This window comes from Bombus huntii, chromosome 8 (genome assembly GCF_024542735.1).
Source record: "Bombus huntii isolate Logan2020A chromosome 8, iyBomHunt1.1, whole genome shotgun sequence".
NCBI lineage: Eukaryota > Metazoa > Arthropoda > Insecta > Hymenoptera > Apidae > Bombus > Bombus huntii.
In genome coordinates, this window is record NC_066245.1 from 9602913 (window position 1) to 9629060 (window position 26148).

The 26148-nt window shown below is 43.4% G+C and overlaps 1 non-coding gene across 1 annotated transcript; it reads left to right on the forward strand.

The window, feature by feature from the left end:
* Positions 1-5118: 5118 nt before the first annotated feature.
* Positions 5119-5225, forward strand: LOC126869085 (U6 spliceosomal RNA). The gene has a single exon (XR_007690823.1). It is a non-coding gene; the product is annotated as a U6 spliceosomal RNA (small nuclear RNA).
* The last annotated feature ends 20923 nt before the right edge of the window (positions 5226-26148 follow it).

Genomic DNA, 26148 nt, shown 5'->3' on the forward strand with positions numbered 1-26148 from the left:
AGCTTCCGTCGAACGGAAATTCGGACGATATCGAGCCGCGTCGCGCAGCTAGAAACTAGACCGCGTTTCGGTGTTGCCCGATGCACTTAAGGCGGATCTAACACGAAACGACGATGACGATGTCGTCGACACGGCGGTGGATGTCGTCGATGGTAGAAGACTTCGGTGCTCCAGGGATATTGCATAATGTCCGGCGGCTAAGTTCCGGGAACAGCTCCTCGCTAGTCGAAGTAGTTCGATCGTAACTTCCGTGAATATTGCCGGTGTAGCGTTCGTATTCATAACGTGACCGGCTCGTGGGTGATGTCTACGGTCTTCCTCCGCTAAAGTTATATTAGTTTTCGTGTAGACTCTTTCGTACAGGAATTCTTTCTGTGTGAAAAAAGGGAAAAGAGAAAGAGAAAGGAAATAAATGTTCGAAGGTAGCGTTATCTTTGGATGACGGAAAAATCTTGGAAAGATATCGGAGACGCGAGAAAAATCAGACGATAATTCCCGAATAACTCGCGAATAATGTGGAGTAATTCAGAGTCGGTGATTCGAGTGCCTCGGAACTTTATCCAACAGAACGAAAGACGATAATTTCGGGAAAACCAGCCGACCATTGTACTCGCGGACGAGACTCTTCAGACGTTTGCGTTTCAATATCCCGGTAGTAGCACGAGTCCTGGGGGTGTTGGGAGAGAGAGGTGGTATAAAGGACATCGTCTCTCGCCGAGCTAAATATAAGTGCTACGGCCAAGAAGGAGGGACGGCTTAAAACATTTTTATTCGGTTGCTGATGGAAGGACCACGCCAAGAACGACGTTGGACCGTGTAGAGAGGGATGAAAAGGAAAAAAGACGGAGGTGTCTCGAAGTTTTTCGGGGTGGTTGTCGGATATAATCACTGGTAGGACTATCCCTGCTCGTCGTCTTACCGATTCCTCCCTCCTCGTCCTCTGGTTCTCTCTTCGAACAGAGCAACCCCACCTCCCTCCTCCTATTTCGTCTCACGGTATTGTCCCTTTTAGTCCCCGCGGGATTGCGGGGCCAACACGCCGAGATATCGGATCAATTTTTTAAGCCGAGGGTGCCGAGACTTTACACTCCTTGAGAGACGACGACGGCGACGACGACTACTACAGAGGGACGCGACCGGAGCGAAGAGGAGTCACCGCGTTTCGGATCTCTGGGGTTTGTGCTGTGGATAGATTCAGCGGAATGGGGCAACAAGAGGAGGGGTGGACAGGGTGAAATCAAGCCGCGAAGAAAATTAAAACGAGGAACCGAAGGATCCCGAAAGGTTCTCGCGGCCGGAATGCTCAGCCGGTTACCGTGCCACCCTAGACGCCACCCTTAAATTCTACCCCAAAACGCCACCATGACGCCACCAATCTCCTTCCCAACGACCGACCACGTTCTTCTTTAGGCCTCGCGACTTTCACCAGCCTTACCGTTTCGCGAAACTGTCTGATTGCTCTCGTTCCACTTTACCCCGGTCTTTCCATCTATTCGAAACGTTCTTCCTCTCTTCGATTCTCCCGCTTCTGTTTCTCCTCCATTCTTTTTCCACCGCTTCTACCTACTTCTTTGTCCCTCTCCTTATTCGTCGTTACGCTCGACCGACGTTCTTTCGAGGCCTCGTCCAATTTCCATAACGAGAATCCGGCGGAGGAATTTTTCCATTCAACCGCCGCATCGATTATCGCGAGAACTTGTTGCGGACGGGATTCGCGACTCATCGGGATTGGCCGAGGGAAATTAACGCGCGAAACGGGGCGATAATGTTCGCGAGCGGAACCAACCGGGAGCGATTCTATTCCGCGTTTCGAATAAAACACACGGCCGTTTCCCTTTTCTTCTTCGTTGGTGAAAACGTACGGGTAAGTGTACGGTAAAAGGGACAAGGTCGGCGATGGATCGTTGCCACACGCGAGAGTACACCGTAAAAGCGTAATCGCGATGGCAGGTGCGAGAGGCGCGCAGCGGGTGGAAACGTGTGGCTGCCGAATGGATGGTTATTTCGATTTAGACGAGAGAGCGGAAGGAGGAAAAAAAGAGCTGTCAGTTACGAGGCTGCCGGTTTTTCCCCCCGAAAAGGAAACGTTTCGCGCACACGCGTTCGTTTTACGATCGACGTAATTTCGATTCGCGGCGATAAACGAACGAAAAGAGGATGGCGCCATCTATAAAGCCCGGGCTGGGCGGTTCGATCGAATTTTTTTCGCGCGGTTCCACGGGAAGCGAGAGAGAAACAGAGGAAGGGAAGTCTTCCATGAATCGCTTCATTTCCCAGCCGAGGATTATAACGCCCTCGACGGCCAATAATAAAATAAATCACAGCCTCGTAAAGACATCCGTCATGCCGGTGTACGCGAATGCGCGCACGTATACGAACGCTAACTTTGCGGTTGTAATATAGTTTAGTGCTAACGCGCGAATGCTTAGAACGAGATGGTGTCACGACGATGGACGAAAGCGCCCGGCTATATTTCTTTATTTAATGCTGCCGGTAACGGTCACGATGGTAAATCCGTTTTATTCTTTACGCTGACTCAGTCTGTAAGCCAAAGGTGGTAACGCGCATGGAACTCCGCTTCTTATACGGTTCTCGTCGTTTAGCGCCTCTTTGCCACGAAACCGTTACGCCTTTCAGCGCCGTCGTTTTCGATCACCGCTCGCTTTTCCCGTGAACCACGTTTCTCCAGCATTAAGCTTGACCATTGGGAATTTCATGGGTGCTTGAATCGTTCAATCGTGGAGGCGATCGAGCGGCAATGGATGGATCCGAATTCATGAAAAATTCGAATTTCCATGGCTTTGTTGATGGATCTATAAATTGCTGATTTCATAGACTCTCTCGAACGATATTGATATATATCAGTGGCGTATATTGTTCTAGTCTGACGTGTAATATCGGATTAGGCTTTGATAGTTCCAGTTGGGTATAATTCTAGTGTGTGTGTGTGTGTGGGTTGAAGTTAAGAATAGTCAGTAACTATACTGTGTGTGAGGGAAGGGTTAGTTAAAAAGACGTAAGAGAAGAAAGGAGATAGATAGAACATGGAATGGAAACAAAGCGATGAGAATATATATGGAGATAGAGAGAAAGTTGTTCCGGGAAACTGTGAGGTTCGATCTGTAAGGTTCGTCCACGAAAGGATTGTAATTTAGATTTACTATGCCATGTAGCTGTTTAATATAATCGTTAAACAAAAATATACACACAGAAGCACACAGACAGCTGCTACGATCCGAGATCCTCCAATGCTTTTCAGCACTTTATATTCACGATCGTTATTTTACCATTTTTTGCATAAAACCCTACGCCAGAATTCTTCGAAGTCGCTCTCGGTCGTCCGATACAATTCCAGAACACAGCTACCGGATCCTTAACCGCGCAGTTTGCCTTTCCTCTACCGTTTACAATCCTAAACCATTATTGACCGCAAAGTAAACGCAAATCACTTAAATTCGAGTGTTAGGGAGCAGCTTTGTTGTTTGTACACGTCGGTGCTCCATTATTTTCCCTAGCGCTCGATGATCTCACCGTAGAACCACGAGGAACCCTGTTGGTCATTGATACGTTTACGATCGCCGACGGACGGTTTTCGTCGCTTCCGTTTACCCAAAGCGCGGCTGGCTCGTTTCCATCGCTAGCTAGCCCAGATGTCGAATCGATTTACATGCAGATTTCGACGATAAAACGCGAAACGAAGGAGTTGATGGCGCGTCGTACTCGCGTTTATCCTGGAAACGGGTAATTAGACCGATCGCCGGGACACATTGTGTACAGAGACGAATTTACGGGCCTACTTAATGCAAGGACGCGTTAATGATCCGTCTGACCTGATTATCCAAACGCGTGCACCAAATGAAAAAGCTTGGCAATTTCTTCACCGATCGTTTCTACTCCCGTGAAATTTCCAAATTACGACCGATTTATCTTTCCTCGTCGATTAGCCGAGTAAGAAAGCTCGCTTCATTTTTTTTTTTTTTTACGGCCACGTTACGGCGTGTATTTGCTCGACCAATAAAACAGAAAATAATAACCCTAGGGTCTGAACTACGCTTCCGTGGTTCCGACAAAGGTTCCGAACCCTCCGCTGCCTGCCTCGAATTGTTTGCATTTCTCCGGCATATTTTCGCGATATTTATTCGTCGCGGCTCGATTCGCCTGTCAGTCACAGCCCAGACTTCTTAACGTAAAAGAAATCATAAAAGATTTCGCGATGAACGAAGTTGGGTTCTCGGTTGGTATAAAATGCAGATACGAGATCTCGCGCGTTCTGCATCCAACAGACTTGACTTTCTTCGGGGATAAGCTTCGATTTTCTGTCAGGTTATAGGAACGGTTGGTGGTTGGAAAGTTAGCTGGCGGAAGAAATGCAGATCCGATTGATTTGTATGTAGGACCACTTTTCGCGATACAATTTTAATTTTGACGTACATTTTGTTGCGTTCGATGTTTCTTTCGATGACATTTTCGTTGTTGAGAAAGTTAAAAGGCTGCAGCGGAAGATTTAGGTATTTCGTTTAAAGGGTTACTGAGCTTTGTAGAATTTTATAATTTTATAATATGATGTAAAGCTCGTATTATACCTCACGAAGGTAATTTTCATTGCTGGGAATGGTGTCAGCTAGAAAATCGATCGTCTAGAATCTAGAAAGAGGAATATTTGGAGTTAAAAATAACAAGGGATGAAAGTAACAAATTAAGTATTTCAAACTTTATTAGAGCCATATCGGTTACACGATAAAAAGTCACGTGCCATACACTCGCCAGGAAACGAATCGAAACGTCTCTACAATTCTCTTGTTTTTGCTCGATACGCGCAACACGTGTCAGTCGATAATTCTACGCATCGAGTGATTTACTGCTGTCATAAGAGAACCTTTTTATTAAATATTATCGAGAAATAGATAAAAACATGTAAATTACAATTTATAATGCTTTAAAGATGAAATTTTGTTCTTACGACGGATTCGAATATCGCGGCAAAATGATCGACGTCACACGTTGGAAGAAAAAATCGACGCTAGGTGGCACAAGTTCTTCGGTCGAAACGAATGTTTCTCGCTAGTGGCCATTTTACCGGTCACTTCGTATATATACGAACTGATGAAAGGTATGAGTGTACTTGCTTCGGCAGTACATTTACTAAAATTGGAACGATACAGAGAAGATTAGCATGGCCCCTGCGCAAGGATGACACGCAAAATCGTGAAGCGTTCCACATTTTTTTGTCATTTTTTTCCTGTTTAATTTCTATTCTTCGAATTCACCGTTTATCGTGAATATGTATCTAAAACTGTATCTTGGGCTAAATAAACAAAAAAAAAAAATAAACAAAAAAAATTTCTATTCTTCGAAAATCATGGTAATAATATTATCGCACTGATCGATCGATCCTAGAAACAAGTCTCGCGCGATGATATCCATTACAAACGTCACAAAAGCGAGAAGATTTCAACTTTAATGGGTTACTTAACGCGTATCTCGGTTGGCTGTTACGTAAGTCGTGCACTTACGACTCCATGCAACGCACGGCGGGTCGGTACTTTAATGAACAAGCGGCCTAGGCGGAGTCGCGTTCCTTTACGAGGCGGCGATAAATCATGTAATTAACGGTATAAACTATAATCGCGAACGGTGGTCGGTTACGCGGCCAGTTAACGATCTAAAATGCTGACCGCTGAAATAAGCCGAGAAAGCGACTGTTAAACGTGCTTCTATATAGTGAAAATTCAGGCATAAAGCATGCATATAACAAGGTAGGGTTATTCGAGTCATATAAAGTCTTCAACGTCTTAAAACTCAATCTTGAACTTTGCACGGAATAATGAAACTTATTGTATACTAAGATACTGTTTATCACGTCACTAGTAACGAGTTATAAACAGTCTGTTTGCAAACGTAGATCGATCAAAACTTGCTCACGATCGAATTTGGCGAACTTACAAGGCAAATTACTTTGCTTAACTCAAACATCCTTCTGCAATAACCCGACTCAAATGATCCAAGTTTACATTCTGGGCACGTTTCTACCTTGGCATAAATGATAACGAAGCGTATAAATATTATATGTTATTATATTATTATTACATGTGTTATTATACGTGTTATATTATTGTTATTATATGTTATTATATTATATTATAAATATTATATGTACGACGAAATAAAGGCACAAGAGCGTAAACGAGTCTCGCGTGGCTGCCATTGGATCGTGAAGATTTAAGAAGGATCCCATGAAAATCGAGTAGGAAATTAGTCGGAGAAGTGTTAGCTACCGGAATGACTGACTGTAAAGATAAATGCGTGGAACGATGGAAAATTCCCGAAGCAGCAAAATAAAAGTTACCTTCGCACGGTAAGAACGGTCGATTCCGGACTTATGTCGTTCCGATACCTTCTCCTCGGTTTCTTCGTCCTTGCGGTTGGCCTCCCTTCGAGGTTTATTCGAAGCATAAGCTCTCGTGGCCCCCTCGACCAGTTTCCGTGGCTCGAGAAAGGGTCGCTTTATCCTTCGGGCTGTCTTTATTATCGGGAGAGAGCCGATCGCTTTTCGCCTTCTTTACAACTGCGAATGCAAATGGTGGCCGTATCCGCTCGCTCCGCTTCCTGCTTCGCCTTTCCCGCCGAAAAATGCTGCTGCTTTCGCGATACCGAGGGTCTCGGCCTCTTAAATGCCACAGGCAGAAATAATAAAATACAGATTTGTCGTGTATTTTAAAGCGGCGGTTGCTCGTCGACCGGGGGTAGTTTTGAATCTCATTCGGTGTTTTCAATCTTCCGATTGTCGGGCAAATACAATTTCCGGCAATAATATCGCGTTCATTTGCCAACTATGAAAATTAACTTTGAATGGCGAAATTATTGGTTAGACGCAATTAGATGCATGGTGCAAGGTCGGTTTCGTCGTGAACATACTCTCGCATTATTTTAAGAGATGAAAAGACAGATCAGTAAAAAGTTACCTGGCTAGTGTAGCGATAGCGCGTCCAGCTAGGGGTAACTTAAAATCTTTCGATTCTCGTTGAGAGTATAACTTTCGTCGATAATATCGTGTCCAGTTCTAAACCCTGAAAATTGAGTCGTTTGGTGGTGAAATTAGCAGCCAGATAGCAGATCCACAGGGAGAGGTAAATCCCATCGTGAACATAACCTGACATTACACCGGGGAACATAGAGCAGATCAGTGAAAAGTGACGGTGTTAACTAAGATTAACGGGCGAGATTAAGCAGCGGAATTAATTCTGCTCGCTCATTTGATCCTCCGCTAAGCAGATTATCGTCGACCTCGGCCAACTAAGCGCGAATTAATTCGATTGAAACGTAAGCAATGTTCGCTGTGCCTGATTCATCCCCATTGGATCGAATCGACTCGTATTCGATCGCTGACCACACTCGACGACGACAGTCAAAATAGACGACCTTTTTCCGCAGTTATTTACGATCGTTTTTCCAAACGATGTCGTGATCGTTTTCTTTTTCCTTCTTCCTCTCCCCTTCGTCTTGGTCATCGTCGTCTTCTTCTTCTTCTTCTTCTTCTTCCTTCCTCACCTTCTTCTGTTCTTCTCCTTCGTTCGTTCGTGTTTGCCCGACGCATCTTTCGGGGAGAAAAACGCGTCGCCCGGCCTCCGGGCATTAGCAGTGATATTTTATTCATGAAGCACCTCTTCTGTACACGGCTGCCTAACCCGTAGCCGAGCGCGATCCGAGAGCTACTAAATAAAACATCCATACGCGCCTTGCCCATAAATTTCTGCACGGCTGATAGATTTACAAGCCGCCCTTGCCGAACTGATATTTAAATTAGTCCAACTAAGGGGCACGCGGGATCGCTTCGCCGCGGGTGGCTTACCTTCCACCCCCGTTTTCTCTTTCTCTTCCCACGTCTTCGCTACTTTTTTCCCCCTCTTTCTTACCGGCGAGAAGAAACCAGCCAAGGGTAGGAAAAATATGTTCGACGCGAGCAGGAAGCAGCAAGTTACGTTTCTTTCATTTTCAACGGAAAATCCACTTCTCTGTAACATACATCATCCACAGGTAAAACCAGTGAAAGCTGAAAGATCAATTCGCTATAAATCCACGGTTTTCTATTACTCGTATGCCTGCGCGGAATACTCTTTCTCCGTGTTTCCAACCCTCGATCGTCGATACGAAAGAGATCGAGGTATTTCAGTGAAACAAATCGACGCAAACGGCGCCTGGCTCTCGTTAAGCTTTCCTTTTGCGCTCCGTCACTGATTCACGGAATGCCGCGTGAATCGACCGGCTTTTATTATTCATCGAAATCGTCGGAGCCCGTTATAACCGAGAAACGCCGACCTCGAGTACCTCGAGCAGCCCACTGGCCCACTTGCTCCCGGGAACAGGGTTGAGAAGACAAGAAGAATTAAGTGCTGCGCGCTCCCTCCATCCTCCGCTTCCTCCTGCCACTCTTTCCACGGGCAAAGGGCCGCCGCTTCACATACGAGTCTTGCTTCGCTCCGAGGGTGTAAATAATGAACGAAGGGATGATACGCGAGCTACCGTGCAAGGGTCGTCTCACTAGGTCAATACCTCGCGACCTGGAACACGCGTTTCTTCCGCGGTTATCGTTTCTCGAGTGAAACGGCCCCGGGCGTTTCACGTTGCTTCTGATGAAATTTCTGTCGCGCGAGTGCACAAAAGAGTTGGAACACGGGATGTAGGTATTTTGGTAAAACGCTGTCAAAGGTTTCTGCAGATACGAGATGAAAATCGTTTCGTGAAAATAGATATCGATACGGTGTTTAAGACTAAGAATTATTGATTTGTAAAATGCGTGAATAATTAAAATTCAAGACCAGATTTAATGGGAAATGAGCAGCGTACAGATATTAGGTTGTCCGAAAAGTTTCTTTCGTTTTGTGAGGAAATAATAGACGCTCAACGTTCTTCTGTTTTATATTATTTTGTCGAATTACGTACGATCCATTTTGTTCTGTCGAGATAAACACCGCGACATTTCACAGATTTGGTCATGTTTGCGAAAGAAAGACACTTTTCGGACAACCTGATATAATTGTATTTCTGTTTGAATAAAAATTGGTATTAATACTTCTATATAGACTTGGTATGTTTTTAATAAATTCAGAAAATTCTAGAATTTAGTAATTCAACCAAAATTTGGTAGTAGGTTTTATGTTAAAGAATCGTTGATAGGTGTAACATTAAATTATGTAAAATTGTATGTTGTTAATAATCATGGATGATCGTTTGTAATAGAGGTTGATGAATAACGTAATTATGAAACGTAATTATGATAATATATGATTCACACGCTACTTTTTATAGGTACCTGTACTACCGTATGCAGAATTATTTATGCATGAAATGTAAGATGTTTACTTGCTAATACCTATCACTTTTACGATATGTATTATGCAAAACTACCTTGTTACCTTGTACCATTTTTGCATCTGAAATCTAAACAATCATACTCCTCCAATACATACAAACGAATGTATAATACAACGACTGACCAATGGAGTCGTAATAGCCGTGTCTCATTAGCATAATGTTATGGCATTCTTGTATTACATTCCTGATACGTTCAAGAAAGATATACTAAATAAAATGCAAGAAGGGAAATTACCAATACAAAATCTATTAACACCATATCAAATTTTGACATCCTTATTATGACTTATTATGATTTATTATATCATTTTCCTTAATCTTCGTATACTATCATCAGGAATGTACATCATACAAAACCTTGTACTACTTTTTCATCTCAAATCAAAACTGAATCACGTTCCTAAAATACGCACCATAAAATATTTAAACAAATATACTTAGTATCATCATCAAAAAAAAAGGAAAAGAAAAGATAAGTAAATAAACAAATAAATAAAAAAAGAAAGAGAAATCCTCACTGAAAAAGAAGTTGAAAGCGATGAAGGAAGATCCTCAAAATTGGTAACACGATATTTACTCGACTTTCGGTCGCATCTTGTTTAGCAAATAGTCTGCGAAAGATGGCGAAAGATGGGGAAGAAAGACGAGGTAGGGGAAACACGGTCTCGAAGACCTTCGAAACGAAACGAATGGAAACTGGTGGAAGATCAAAGCGACAGACGTTCAATCGAAAGCTGTCTGCCGAGACACCGTGAACGGGTAAACTATCCGTGGAACTATTTCCAACAATAACCAGGCAGTTGTACGACTTCGCGTACAAACGCCGCGGAAACGTTCCGTTCTTCGACTCGCGATTCCGCCCCAGGGGAAAGTTTCTCTGTCTATAATCAATGATTTTCCGGTATCGGGCGCGCGGTTGCCGTTTTACGAGCGGCTCGGACAGGCGCACGGTTTTTACGCGCGGAATATGTTAAATCTCGACGTCCACGGAAACTCCGCTCCGTCGTTTCCTCTCGATGCAAATCGAGGCGAAGTCTAATGACGACGATTCAGCGCGCCGTGTGCGCAAATCGTCGGCTCCGATTTTTCTCTCTGCCCGCTACGTCCCTCTTCGTTCTTCGTTCTTTGGTTCATTGTTCGTCCTTTTTTTTTCCACTCGTCGCGGTAATGGCACACGCGCAGATGGACGAACGTTCGAATGCAAAGTTGTGCAAAATGGCTCGTATCGGTTTTCCAACGATACATTCGATCACGCGAATGTGACTCTTGACTTTGGTAGTTTCTTCAACGAGAGACGATTATCGGAACTAGACGTTGGTTGGAAATTCGTGGCAATGCTCCTGATGGAAATTCATTTTCATCAACGAGGAAATCCACTCACCACTTAAATCTGTCATTCTTTCGGATATGGTAATTTCTTCGTCGGAAGCTTTGTTCTTTAGGTGTCGTTTCATTTCTGTTGAAGATAAATTTCGAAGTCCACCTAATCGATATCGATTCGTACTTAGTAGGCAACTTCCATTGTAGCGAAGCGACTATCTTTCTATGGGTAAATACCATAACCACGATAATCGAGCCTCGTTACAGAACTAATGAAATTTCTAAATGTTTTGTATAACACGCATAACATATTCATAAAGAGTCATAAGTATTGGGATAGTTTCATGAGTTTCATGAGTTTCATTAAGCCACTGCTTAATGGGAATAGGAAATAGTCTTCTTCTTATCAAACTACCGCAGCTTAATATATTCTCATAATGGGGCGTTTTATTTCTTCCTTTTGTTTCCTGACATGCGATTGGCGACGGTTGCGTGGAAATAAATGTCGATTGGCGAAACGTAGGTGGATTATCCACGACTCGTAAATTACACCTATTTAGATAGAGTGTATCAGAAAGCTCGATTTTTCCTACGAAAGTGGCATGTATCGTGACGAGATAAAACAGGAAAGTATAAAAAAAAAAAAGGGATGAAAGGAGGAAATCAAATGGACGAGTAGACGTGTACCGCCCGCAGCGACTGATGACATGGAATTCTTTTTCGTGACCAAATAAATGTCTTGATTCACTTAATGTTTGCCTGCTCGTTTATTTACCGGTAAATTGAGGGGAAATTGGGTCAAACAGGACCGAGGGTGGCTCAATCGAGAACACGACACCGGACAAATAATCGAACTGCCTCTAGTTATGTGATAGAACGTACGGAACGAAATGGAAGTGAAGCATCGACGACGAGAGCGGGCAATCTTACACCTTTTCTTCCGCGCTTGTCTTCACGGGGTCACGTCTTTTTCTGTTTATCCTCTTTATTACGTGCTCGAAATGGAGGCGAGCAGTTGCCTGGAAACACGACGCAGCCGATACGAACTCCGAGCCCCGCAGTCTCGATCCTTCGAGTCGAAGGAAAGCGGACGAAGGCGCAGAAACGAGAGGAAAAAGAGGAGAGCCGGATCGTCTTTGATGAAAGCAGATAGAGGCGCGGTGGTCCTTGTAAGAGCCCTCGTTCGTCTTGCTCCTTCTCGAGTGGGGGTCAAGTGGTCTCGCAGGCTGGAGGACCTTTCGAATAACGTCGGATCGGCAAAAAACGTTCGCCGCGACGACACAAAGGTGCAATTACGCGTCGCCATTGACGTGTTCGCCATGGAAGCCACTCCATTTTCGTACTCGCGTTCTCGAAGAATGTCTCTTTCCCCCACCTCTATCGCGTGTATTCTTTCCTTCCGTTTCTTTTTTCTATCTTTGCTTTTTATTTCGATGGATATCGATTGGCCTTTCATTAGCGTCTCGTCGTTATTCGCGAAACGCCGCGTTATTTGTATCTATCGGTGGGTGATTGAAAGGTTTTAATTAAGAATTAAATTAATCCTGACATCGTGCAACCATGTGAAAAGTTAAAAACGAAAAAAAGAAAAAAAGGGGTGAGAGCGCGGCCGCTTTTAAACGTGGGACGAGCGAAAGAGGAATGGAAAATGCACCGCTGCTCGATCGGCGGGTATCGTAATTAAATTCGCCGTATAATACCGAGTTGGGCCAGGGGTGGCGTAATGGAAGGGATGATACGCGGGTGCCGACCCCCGCGTATATATCTGGCTACAATATTTATCGTGTAATAGAATATAACCAGTCGGTGGCCGGAACGGTTGCGTTTACGTGCTCGGTTAACTTAGGAAGCCAGGAACGTAAACTCGAAACTAAATCCAAACTAACCGAACTCTGTCTATGTTTATCTCTCTGTTCCTCCTCCCCTTTTCACCCCTTTCCATCGAACTATCGACCTGTTTCTCTCTGCCTCTTTCTCTCTGTTATTTCGTCTCGTTCTAGTCTTTCTCCCTTGTTCCCGATTTTACTGTATGTCCAGTTTCAGTCTATACGCGGAATGAGTTTTCGAATTATTGCCTTTTTTATGGTACATCATCCTTTTATCGAGTCTTTTTTTTTGTAACAAATTCTAAGGTGTATTCGTTGAGTCGGTTTCTTTATTTGACAACGAATATCTTTCTCTTTAAGAAAGAAAACTGGTATTCAATGTATATACGATTACTATCACAGGTATAATATTACCAATCATACATAGATACCATCCATAATTCATTATACAGACATTTTCTACGAAATCAGATTTCTAGTTTATTTCTACTTTAACGATTTCATTCGTACATTTTTACCTTGGTAAACGTCATCTACAAAATATTACAAATTACGAGGAATCGTAAAATGAAAGAAGAAGATATGACGATGTACACTGTTCTAGGACTGTTTGAACTCTTGCCTTCTTCGAGTTTGAGCTTTCTGGACATCCATAAATCACTCATCTATATCTGTGTGTCGTTATATTTCGGTGTTTCAACAGATAAAAACATCAATCTTCCTATTCGTCTCGTATACTACTTTCGAGATTGATAATTAAAAAGCGATAAAGTTCCTTCACCGTTTAAAAGATGCCCGCGCTTAGTCAACCGCTTCGCGTAATCTTAGTCCGCGGTATCGGCGGATTCTCCTTCCTCGTGGATCGGATTACGCACGTAGGGACCTGTTCGCGGTGCAGCGCGCGTGCAGGACACGCGCGATCGTGTGTATCGCGGAATCGTAAACCAGTAGATATTAAACTTTTACAATCCGAGCTCGTTGGTTGACTGCTCGAACGGGAGGTTATGATGATTAGATGTAACTGGATGCAGCCGACGACTTGTACTATGTTTGCGAGAAACAGCCGGTCGTTAAAGGTGCCGTTAAATCGGAAAGAAGCTAGAAATCGTAAAAATTCGCTGGCCACAGTTGAGAGTATCTGCCGGACGAGTCGAAATCAAATCCACCTTGCAATCGCGAAGAACATGCCGCGATATGATTTAATTAATTCTATTTGCCTGAACTGTTTCCACGTATGTGGCAGCTGGTCGTTGCTTTCTTTCGACATAGTAATCACCCAGTCTCCTGATTAACTGCGACCACAGTCTCGTCCTCGAATACTGAAATCGTTTCGTATCAGCACGTATTTATGAATCGGGCGGCTAATCCTGCGCTGAACAGTCGCTACTTGGATGACGTTCGGATAATTGGACGAACTAGGAATATTAATATCCACCGGTGCAATTGGACACTCCGTATCGCGTATACCGACGTAATTATGCCCCGTGTTTCGAGCTGCAATCGCGCGCGTTGATTGCTCGCCAGGCTCGTTTCGCTTCGATTACCTTCGAATAGATGCAAACGAGCGTATACACGCGAGCTTCGACCATCGTTTCTTCCTTTTGTAGTCGATGGTACCGGAACATCCCTCGAGGAAACGTCGAATGGAATGGTAAACAGAGTGGGAAACCTCGAAGAGGTTTCGATCGTTGAAACATATACAGAAGTCCGGCCCTAGAGAGAGCGAGGGAGAGACAGAGAGACAGAGAGAGAGAGAGAGAGAGAATGTTCGAGCGGCAGGCATTTTTATGTCCGGGCATAAACGTAACAGCGAGTCGTAACGCGTGTCACGAGCAAATGACATTGCATAGGCGAGTAAAGCGACCCCTGGCTCGCATAATAATTCTCCGTATTGTCAAAGCCAAATACGCGGTGTCCGCCTGTGCCACGCGATGTTATTAACGTTTATACGGAGTAAGATAACGATTCGACTGGCTAACCGGCGAGTAGCAGCTCAGAGAGTAACGATCCTTGCCATCAGGATTGCTGGGTTAGCCTGGTGGATGGTTACAATTCTGGTTATTGGGCGTAATTCGTGATTGGCAGCGGCCGTTTCTCGCGGCTTAGTGCTAATAAATTCGACGTACCGGCACTCGACGATTCGCCAACCCCAATTCGACCAAGGGAGAAGCGGGCGAGGCGGGTAGTCTCGTGATATAAAGCGGTTTTGCTTCGACGGTTTTATGAATATGCTTTCTCCAAGCAACTGCGCGAGCCTGAAACCCCTTGCACCAGAAGGAGGAGCCCTAGACGGCCGGAAACCCGGGTTGAAAGCCAAGCCAAGAACGTTATAGGTGAACGATAATTCATCGACTTTGCCTCTGAAACAAGGGAAACCTTTCCACGGTGTTTCAGCTCTAGTATCGGGATACTTTCTCAGTTCGCTTTTACGCGATTCGGTAGATCAAGCACCATCTTTGCTTTGCGTACAATCCTTTGCGACGATGATGAATTTCTAGGGCGTGTGAGGACTTTTTGTGGTTTTAAGATTGCATTTCGATTTGAACTTTCTTTGATTCTCGTCTCGTCTTTTCTTAGCCACTTTTGGCGCCAATCGTAATTTTCTATTTTTAACAAGGAATAGAGGAAATAATTATTGTCGAGATATGTATAATTTTCTGTGCCGGACTGGGTTAAATGCGTAGTAGAGATACTTGTATGTGGGTATCAGTGTGTGGAGGTATGTGTGTGCGCGGCGTCTCGAAAACAGATGAATGTGAACTATTCGGTCGGCTAATAGTCGGAAGATAATATAGAAGAAAGTACTGAGACGCGTGCAAGTGTGTATCGATGAATATATAAGAAATCTTTCATAAAATAAATATATAACTATTCTAATATTAATTCCAAGTGTAAATTTAGCGTTCCTGTAACATTATTTCGGCTTCAAAGATCCACGATTCTCAACAATTATTCTTGATATACGTGATTTTTCGTTTCGATTTGTCGCTAGATATTTTATTAAAGATTCGAGGACTGCGGCAGTTTTAAATTTCTATTCAAATTGCGTTTTACGAGATAACAGATATTGGATCTGTCGTCCTTGCGATTATTGAAACGTGCAAGTAATTTTGTAAAATTAATGGTTACTTTTATCAAGATAGGATAGTTATATACGCTCGTTTATTTTTATCGCATCATTCATAATTTATTCATAACGATGTTACATCTTCTCATAACGTCGGCTGTAATATACGTAAAATAATAAAAACAAACATAATATTCTTAAATAATAAGTCAATAAAAGCATAATAACTAATAGTACGAACAGAGAAATAGAATTAAATGTAATGCTATCAGAGTTGATTATTATGATCCCATTTTACACGCTTAAAATAATAACCCGCCGTGTAATCGACGACCAGTTTCTCCCTAATAAAAAGATTAAAACAGCGAGCACCGTTATTACCACAAAGTATCTGTTCGATCTACTTCTTCGTTCCATCCACTCAGCCACAGAAATAAAACTTCCGGCTGATAAAAAAACAGCATCCTCATCTATGTATCGAAATCACGGCGGCTGCGTTCAGGGTTCGCCGTAAATTGCATAAACTGGGAAGCATTGTCTTACGGGTGAAATTCATTTATGGCGTACTCGCGAGCGTAATCGAGTTTGTCTGGGTAGTGAGGCGGGCCGCTTTCGACAAAGTGGCTTTTCCTCACTGATCCAGGAAGCGGCGAAAGCCGGAAATACCTACGTTAGGTGAGACGCGCGAGACTTCAAAGAAGGGTAGTCGGCCGAGGGTGGCAAGAACGTCTACTCGACGAAATTCTACCGCCCTCCGCGGCTCTCACTCGTGTTTTATCGCATTATTTATTGCTGCGAACTACAGGCTCTTCCTGCGACAGCCCTTCCTCCGCCCGTGTCACCACCACAATCTTCGACGCACACGCTCACAGGTTATTGATGGATTCCTCCCTTATGAAATATCTCGGCGGTCGGTACGAATTTATTGCGGAGCAGTTCGAGCCGCTCTATGTCGTATTGTTCATGATAAACCCGCACTGATATCTTTCACAGACGTTCCAACGTCCCCCTAAAAAGCCCCCGATGAGCCGTTATACGATTCTTTTTCTGGCTGTTCCGCCTGTGTCGTCCGCGCGACATCGCTCGTGAACGCTTCGAGTATTCGCATTAGCCGGAAAGAAGACGACCGCTTGTTTCCATGGTCTGGCAGATAAAAACGGCGATCTTCCTCGATGGCAATGTCGCTTCGTTCGAGACTTTGCGCGTGAGTCGTGTTATGATGTGGAATAAGTGGTCGGTTGGATGGTTGGTTTGCGTGCAGACGTTTTTGGTGCACGCTGGATGTTTAATCCTTTCGCTACTCTGCAGTGATTCTATTTTATGGGATGGTTTTTATAGAAAGAAAGAGGAGCGAATCGTGTAGCAATGTTGCACTTGCAACATCAGCTAGAACGTGCAGCTGTATCGGATTATATCACAAATAATATGAGATATTGGAAGAAATTATTGTTCGTTGACAAGAGATCAGTTTATTAGTTAAATTATGCTGCGTACGCTTGTACAGTTAATTAGACGCGCGGTTACACATTATGCTATTTTCTTTTGGCGAATGTAACTATAGCGGAAACATTACCGTCGTTTCAGGTTTGAACGTAGTTCGTTATCATAGTCTGTTTTCATTCGTTCGAAGAACGAAATTGTTGCGTCGACGGTAACGCATTTTCACGACTAAACGTATCTGAATATTTGCGCGCGATGTATCGACCGTTTGAAAGAAGATCTCGCGGCATCGAGGTTTCTCACGGAACGGGGGGAAATTTCGTTTGATGTCGGATGGCTTCGGAAGTTCGCTACGCAGAAACGACATAATTACACGCAGCGCGGTTAAAAAATGCAACGCGACCGAGGGTTAAGGCTGGGGCCAAGGGAGTATTTGTCAAAGAAAATTTTCATAATCGCGTCGCTTGCTGTCGGCGCGTTTTTCCGTGGCTTTGGGCGTCGTTAAACAAATTTGCACGCCCTCGTCAGCCGCTCGTCCGCCCGTGAACAACGACTCCAAAGGATCTTCCCTTTCCAGTCGTTTCCTTATTTCTCCACCTTTTATCTCCTTTTTTACCTTCTTTTTTTGTGTGTGTGTGTATGTGTGTATATTTTTTTATGTTTTCATAACGAACAAACGTCTTTACATGGTTTCTTCGCGTACGCAATACAAAATTCTACCTCGATCGCTCGCGTTTCCCGTGAAACGATGGAATTTGGGGCAGGTTGCGGTTCGACGACGCACGCGAGCCTACGAAATTAAGGGAGGCCTCGCTTTCTTTCCCCGCAAGGCGTGCCAACGTTCGCTTCGGACACGATACGCTGCACCCAACGAAAAAGCTGCTCGCACGCAAGAAACACTTGTCATTACATCGACGCGACTCGTTCGACCGTTCGACGTCGAATCGTTTATTTTAATCTGCTGCCATTAGCGGTAAAAAGAAATCGCGGGGACGAGTGTATGTTCCCTGTATGTGTTTCTTACAGAAACGTCATGTTGCTTGGCACTTTATAACACGCTCGTTTTTCGACCCTTTTCTCTTTTTCTTACGTAACTTGTGTGCACGTGTGCACGAATGTATCGAACGCTGTTTCTAAATTTTGTGTGGTAAATTGAAGTAGAAAGTGTAAAAATTATGGGCTACGTATTACAAAGAATACGTGGTTCATTCCTGATATCTCTATGACTTGACTCGAGCGACAGGATACACGTTAGTGAAACTTCTGAAAACAAACGAGATAAAGATGGATAGACTCGTGATCTGCAAAATTTTGGCATACGTCGGATACATAATTTTCAATGCACGATCTTACGTATTTATTTAGTATTATTATATTTTATTTGTTCTACTGTACATATTCTCTGTACGTATTTTACTATACATATTCTTACGAAGAAAGATTGGAAGGAATATACAAACTGCTATAATTCCTCTCGGCGTTAATACAATTTTCCTTTTATTTAACGGATGTATAAAAGGAATTGTTAGGATGTAGAATTATAGCGTGGAAAAGTAAACGTAGAAATTCATTGAAAAATATATATGGCTATATATGCCAATGTATTTTTCGTGCTCACTGTGTATACGTGCGTATATGTGTATATGTGTGTACATTTATTGCGTACGAAGAACAACTTCGTCATCTGAATGTCAAATATATATTAAAAATAAGTATTATAAAATGTAAATAAATATTATATGTTAGAATTTAATCTTAAAGTTAAGATAAATAATCCGTGGAAGACACGATGTTTATGTTGAAATAATATTAGATGATATTTATTAAACAGAATTACAGAACCAAATGTATTTAAAATACAAGTGAGTAATACGGTATAATTAACAAAGTGTGCAGATAAAGAATTTATGGATTGTTGACAGTTGGCCAGTTACTCTCAGACTGACTGTACGTAGTGACCCATGGCCCCTTAAAAGATTTTGAACCCCACTCTCTATACAGTAGTGAGTATGACCTGTGTAAGTGTCCTGTTCAAATTCCTGTGTAGGTGTCAGTATAAGACTATTTGTGTCTATGTGTGTATTCCAACGTTATATATAAAACATAATAAATGACGAAACGTAATAAAAAATTCCACAGGTAAGAAGCTTCAATTTTGTATCCCAAAATGTTTCGTCCTGTTCTTAAGGACAGGGATTACCCAGCTTCCGTCGGAAAGTCCTTCAAGCGAGATCAATCTCCTTTTAGCTGGGTCTCTCCGTCCGCCGGGTTGCCGTTCAATTACGTAGTCATTAACTCGCGATTGTCTCTTCGGACGTAACCTCGTTACGCCGCCTCAAATCCCGGGCGCGGCAATATTCCGCGTGCAGATCTCAACACAGATAGGCTTTTAGCGTATTAGCAGGCACAATGTGACAATGGAACATAGTCTGTGCGTTACGAGAATAGCAAATGCCGCCACTCTATCCGTTTCCCATACAATAGCCTGGCTCGTCCCGGCTACGAGCGCCGCGAGCCTTGCGAATATTCAGGCGGAACACGTATTTCATAAACGATAGCTCGCTACGTCGCGTCGTCGTCGCGACGATCCAAGTCGATGCTTCCTCCTTTTTGCTTCCTTTACGATTTGGTGGGAAAGTCAAACGTGTGCGATGTACTAGCGATCAAATCGTTGGAATCACTTTCTCACTTGTATCTATAATTGGATTTTCTCTTAATTTTATCTACGTTATAATTATCATAATTTATTTATAACGTGGATAGCGTGACGGTGTCCTTTACTTTGATAAATTTTTCATTAATGAGTTTCTAAGTTAATAGAGTTCAAAGTCGATTGATCTGTTTCAATTAGGATTACTAAGGATCATTGAGATGTAAGATTCGTATAATGATATATAGAAAAATGTAGAGAACGCAAGAGAAAAAATTGTATCCACATACTTCAACAAATAAATGATAAAAAAATATATCGTTTTAAAAATCTGTCAAATCATTACGAAGAATCGTGAATCGTGCCAAATGTCTGAGTTTCATGAAATAATTGCAAATTTTTAGCCATTTGCTTTCTCTTCCTTCTCGCCTCGCGTCTCTATTTTTGCTACGTAATTCGTCGTTTCCTGCTGCGAATCGCAAAGTAAATGGCAGTCAAAGTGAAATTCACGAATAAACTAATTTTTCATCCGACTAGAAACGCAATATAAGGCGGTCAGTGCTTTCAACTCGCCTTTGACTCGCCCGAGCCATTACGACTCCACGCAGAAACTATACTGAACGCACGAAAATTCTCCTGAATTTTCGCTACTCTCTAAATTGAGCGGAAGAAAACGGTAGAACGAATTTCATGCGAAATACCACGGTAGATGGTTTCGAATGGAATTTGGATTGGCAACGTCGTGCTGAGATGCGTTTATAATGTTGTATGAACGCGAACGACGCTACGCGGTATTCCCTGTTGAATAAACGTCCATATACTCTCAGTTCTTCCTTGTAATTCTCAGGAATTCCTCGATAACAGCTTTTCGATAGAAACGTGTATCTATGGTTTTCATGAAGTTGTCTGTTCCATTGGAGCGGCTCTAGAAGTGGTTTAAAATATGATTGAGCTGACCGATTTAACCGTGTTAGGAGAAGCAATATTTCACGAGTCGCTGGATTTCAAGAGACTCTCGATGATACACATCTTTAGATCGACCTGCGTGCAGTCGAGGTTATTGAGCGTAGTAAATCGTTTTAGTCACTTTTCAACGAGTATAAATCTCGCAGGTAGCTCAAGGTAACATTAGTTGGATTTTTCCACGGATAAATATATCGATTCTACTTGTTTCAAATACTTCTTACATTGTACAAAAATTAGTTAATATGCACATTCAATTAACCTCCAATACGTCATGCGCAATTTACTTAATACTTGTGTTCTAACATTGTAACCTAGCAAGGGAATTTTAAGCATTTGTTTTGTACAAAGCTTCTCTTTTTTTAATACACCATGTATAATTTACTCAACGTTTGCGTTTTAACATTGTAATTGTAAAAAGGAATTTCAAGCATCTGCTTGATATTTCTTCCTTCGTTATTTCTTACCCGTCTAGATTTCCATTTAATTTTACACAATTTAACGACATCGAACTGGATCGTAGGAAACTTTCATTTTTTCTTGTTTTACGCACCGAACCTCCGTATCTATCGTTCCTATTATACTCAAATTACTTTATTTACATATACCAATAGAATTACGTTGTCACAACTCTCACGCACTCTTTCACTACGCGGTCCTCAATGGGTTAACCAAACACGCGACAAACGATCCTCAAACCTACTCTTCGCACCCTCCCTTAAAAGCACCACGAACGTCGACCTCCCTGTTTCCCATTCTAATCCACGAAAAACCGGCCGCCATCAAGCGTCAAGCGAAACCCGCAGTCGCGTCGAAACGAGTTTGTCTAGCATCCCCTGTTTGCAGGGGGTTGTCCGCCAATCAGTCAGATTATGCCGAATCCGTAGAACACGATACGTACGTTATCAGCCGGTACATAGCGCACGGTCGATGGATATGAGCCGGTCGTGTAGCATGTAGAATGCGATTTGGTCGGAGCGAGAGGGCGAAACCATCGAGGCTGCCGGGATCTCGGTGGATGGACGCGTTAGAATGCCGGTTGGTGGACGGTCGCTGGCGGTACACGCGTCGTAAAGTGACGATCAGATCAGGATGCAGGAAATTGGCCGGATTCGCGAGCAATGGGCCATGCTGATACTGCGGGGCCGTTGGTGCGCGCGCGCACTCTCTTTGCCGTGGATATCGGTTCCAAGTATTGCTCGATATGACCGATACAACACGAACACGTGCCATCCTTGCCTATGTGATTCTCTCTCTCTCTCTCTTTCTCGTTCTGTTCCTCTATGGCTGTCGTACGAATTCAATGTTGTTGTTTGCGATCTCGTCGTAGTGAAATGGCTGGTCGCATTCGCAGGTTCCCTATGCGGAGAATCTTGCCTGTCTTGCCAACAACGTGCTTTAGACCCTAACACAGAGCCCGAGATAGAGAAACGGCGCTTTGCGGTTGTAGAGCGACAAGAAATCGTATTTCGATTGTGATATTGAAAGAAAATACGGGCATTCGGTGTTGTTGAAGGGCTGTCGAAGTTGAAGATGAAGAATTAGGTAGATTTCAAACGGGAGATTGTTATTTATAGCAGTTAGCTAATTCTCTTTCGATTGCAGTTCTTGTTCAAATATAAATATATCTTGAAGAGCATGTATCTAGTTAGAATAAAATGTAGCGGATTAGCGTATATAGAATATATCGAGTAGCATACAATATATTATTTAATATTGTATTTACATTGTTCGACAATTTTGCATCTTCCACCTCTTTTTCAAACCCCTGCATCACATCGACCGTGTCCTACTATAAGCAGTTGTCACTGTATTCGTAGAGGCCCACTATAAAAATGTAGGAAAAATGCGGAAAAATGTGAAAACTTCAGGTAAGGAAAATCGCGAGGAGAGGTAGGGATTTAACGAAGTTCTTCATTCGGGCGCAATATCGCGCCATTAACTGTAGATAAGCCAGCGGCTAGAGCTCCGGCCAATATTGAATGGTCTGTATAGGTAGTTTGCCCGAAGGGGGTCGGAGGTTGCCGGTACGCGGGGGTGATTGTGCATTAGTGGCACTATTGTGCCCGGGTCTCCCCTCAAATCCATATTACTCGTGTAGTAGTCAGTCAGTGTCCGTGTTGCCTCTCCGCGCGTCCGTTCGTTCGGAACTACGTATTCGAGTTGTGTATAGAGATCCGCCCCGATTCCCGGCGTGCTCTATATGCAAACCGCCGCGTAATGAGTCCGTCAACCCCGTAACGTCGTTTGCCGCTATCCTTGCACTTAGGCGGCGGTGGTACAGCCATTTTCCACCGAATCCACCGGCCGGCCTCCGTCTCGAATGCAAATCCGTCGCAACTCCTACCACCGTCGTCGTTGCTGCCCGATCGGGCCTCATGCAAATTCGCTCGTGGCTTCGATTATCGCTAACGTTCGAGTTTTCCACGTGGAGAGCTTTGCGCTTTCTATGTCCGGTATTTATAAATTTCATGGACTAATTTCTCGACTCATTCTGCGCTTCGAAAAAAAGGAGATACGTAAATGTCCCGTAGCATGTGAGATGGTGAAGATTTCTGTGAATTACGGAAAAATATTTCCAACCTACGTAGGGTTGTTTTTCATTTCAAATGGGAATTATATTTCAACGTACTTTTCCAGTTTTCAATTCTTCGAATCTCTCAACGTTCTGTATTTTTTATTATATTAAAAATGTTATCCTTTTGGAAAAATCAGATATTGGTTGTACACCCCGACACAACTATACTAATTTTTCACTGAATGTATGTTCGCAATATACGTCTTCTAACTTCTACGTACATTCTCTGATTGACTTCAAATCTTACTATTCTAATATAATATATTCACAACAAAAATCCGTAGTAAGCGTTCGAGTATTTTCGTGAACAACTGTAGCTCGAACGAGAGAGAGAGAGAGAGAGAGAGTGGGCGCGAATGGGCGTAGGAGTATCGCGCCTTGCGGAGATCTCGATTAATGTCGGTTATTAGCGAGCTGTCATCCAGTCGTCGTAAGGATCGCGCGTCGCGGTCCGCTTTAACAATGCCTCGTCAACGCGCGAAACGAGATGACACGGCCGGGCGCGTGTGATAATTATTCTCGCAGCTCTCTGTGCTCGCTTCTATCGAGGGATTGTTTGCGTGCACTCGTACAAATACCACTATTCGTGCATGTACACACAGCCGGTATTGGCGGTATTACAGTAGCGAGCTGGTTAGCCAGCATCAGTCGACGTCGCCGACGTAATGTTTGGCATAGCTTGTCGCAATATGTTACACACCATCCACCAACCGACCCGTTCCACCATCGAATCGGGTTACTACGAGTATCTTCCCGGTGTACGGCAGCCATGGCCTCTGATGCATGCAATCAGTGTGACCAACGACTTGGCCGTACGTCGCCAACCAACTGGATGCCACGTAATTACGAAACGCGAAATAATTCAGGAGGGCCGAGTGGCTGACGAGAAACGCTACCCCGTGCAAACCAGTTACAAGTGTACGAGGGTTGGAATATTTTTTTCGTGGAAATGTTTCTTTCCACTCGGACAGCATAACTCCTTCGTGGAATACGTAATTAAGATGCCTCGTGTTTCTGTGGAATTACTTTGGTTTGCCTTTAAATCTCTGACAATTTCTGATTATCACGATGCATCTCTACGAGACGGTATATCTTGTACAGACGATGTCGCCGAAGGTTGTACGCAAAGTGGAATCTTTCGTGAAGAATAATTCTCGTAGAATCTGCGTACTATGTTTCAAAAAATATACGTACGTTGCTCAAGAAGACAATCAAAGGATTGCTAATGTGCGTTAATCAAGAAAGCGGAAAAACGCGTGAAGAACGTGTTAAGGCATCGTCAAAAAGGAAGATAGACACAAGGGGTGGATGAATGCGATACGAAAAACAACCCCCTAAATATTTTCTATAGCGTAGAATCTAAACGTCGTTTACGTCATCTTCCTGCGACGAATCGGGTTATCGAGTTAAACTACTTGTTCCTTGAGAATTTGGCATGAATCGTGCACTCGTGTAATGAGATTAATAAATGAAATTACAAGGTGGAATCGATCGGTTTGGCTTCTGAGAAGCTCGGTTAAATCAAAGAAACAACAGCAAATATCTCCGTAACGCGTGTCAGACGTTTTCTCGTGAAAACGTGCTGCGTACGATTCGCGACAATGCTACAGCCGTTGGAACCAAAACGCGAGAGTACGTCCGCATACATTACGACCGCGTGTCCGTGTGGCATCAGTCGGTGCCTGCGGCCTAATGTTTAGCGTAGCTTGTCGCAATATGTTACACGGGATCCAGCCGTTTCCAGCATCGAATCGGTTTAGCTCGGTATCTCCGCGGTGTTTCGTGTCTCCTCTGAACCGATACGACGCGTTCCGCCACCGCTCGCCCCCTTGTTTAGAGGCGATGGCCCGCTGTCAGCGTATGCTAATCACGGTAATAGGGCGACGCGTAACCGTGGCCAGCCTGATATTTCGAAACAACATCGATTCGAACACCGCGTCCGTGGCTAATCGCGTCGCAGTCCGACATCTCTCGCGTCCGCTAAGGGCCACCGGGATTCGGCCCTCTGTTGTCCATTACGCCCTGTCACAATTATGCGCGCTGTTTCGCCGGTAACAATGAGAAAGCGTGTAAAGCAGGGCGGCCGAGTGGAACCACCGTGCCGTTATTAGAAAGTGACACGGCCAGAGAAATACCTGTGGCGGATGTCGACGAATCAGCCTCACACGACCTCGTGGTGATCGACCGTGATTTCGTTCAGTCTCGGTTGATCTCGCGGTTAACTAACCGTGAACGGAGATGGACAATGGGAAAGAGAAATAGCGACGAAGGGTAGAATGGTAGATTGATTATACGGATGATGAGATACTTTGTGTTTTATGTGCAGAGAGTGATTATTGTAATTATGGTTATTAACGTGTTGATCGTTGTGGGAGTTATTGGTGACAAGCGATTGATTTGTCATTGGCGACACGGGAGTCAAGGGTCGCCATACAAAGATACTTTGTTTAATGAAAAATCATATTTATTCTTTTATATTATTATTAATATAATTAAATGCTCCGCGGAGAGCTTGAATAATTTTGTTCTTTTGATAAAATATATAGAGAAAGATATTTTTTTTTTATTTTTTTTTTATTTAGTTGTTTACATTCACAATTTGTCCAATTTGGACATTTGGTGGAATTATAGAGAAAGATATGCACTAGCGTTGTAGACAGACGTACAAGGTTCGTGCAGGAGTATACGTGTTAACAAATAACGATAGTTAATAATATAGTAGTCGAGGAAGTACTAAATGGAAGTATATTAAAAGTGCTACAACTTAAAAATATCTCACGCGAAATAAATAATAACAATTCCTCTTCTCTTTTCGTTCTCAATACTCGGTTCTTATTAATATTCTTATTGATAACATAAACATCTCGACAATCGGACTTCTCCAATTACGCGGCGCAGCTTGAACGAGATTTACGAATGAGAATTAAAGGCA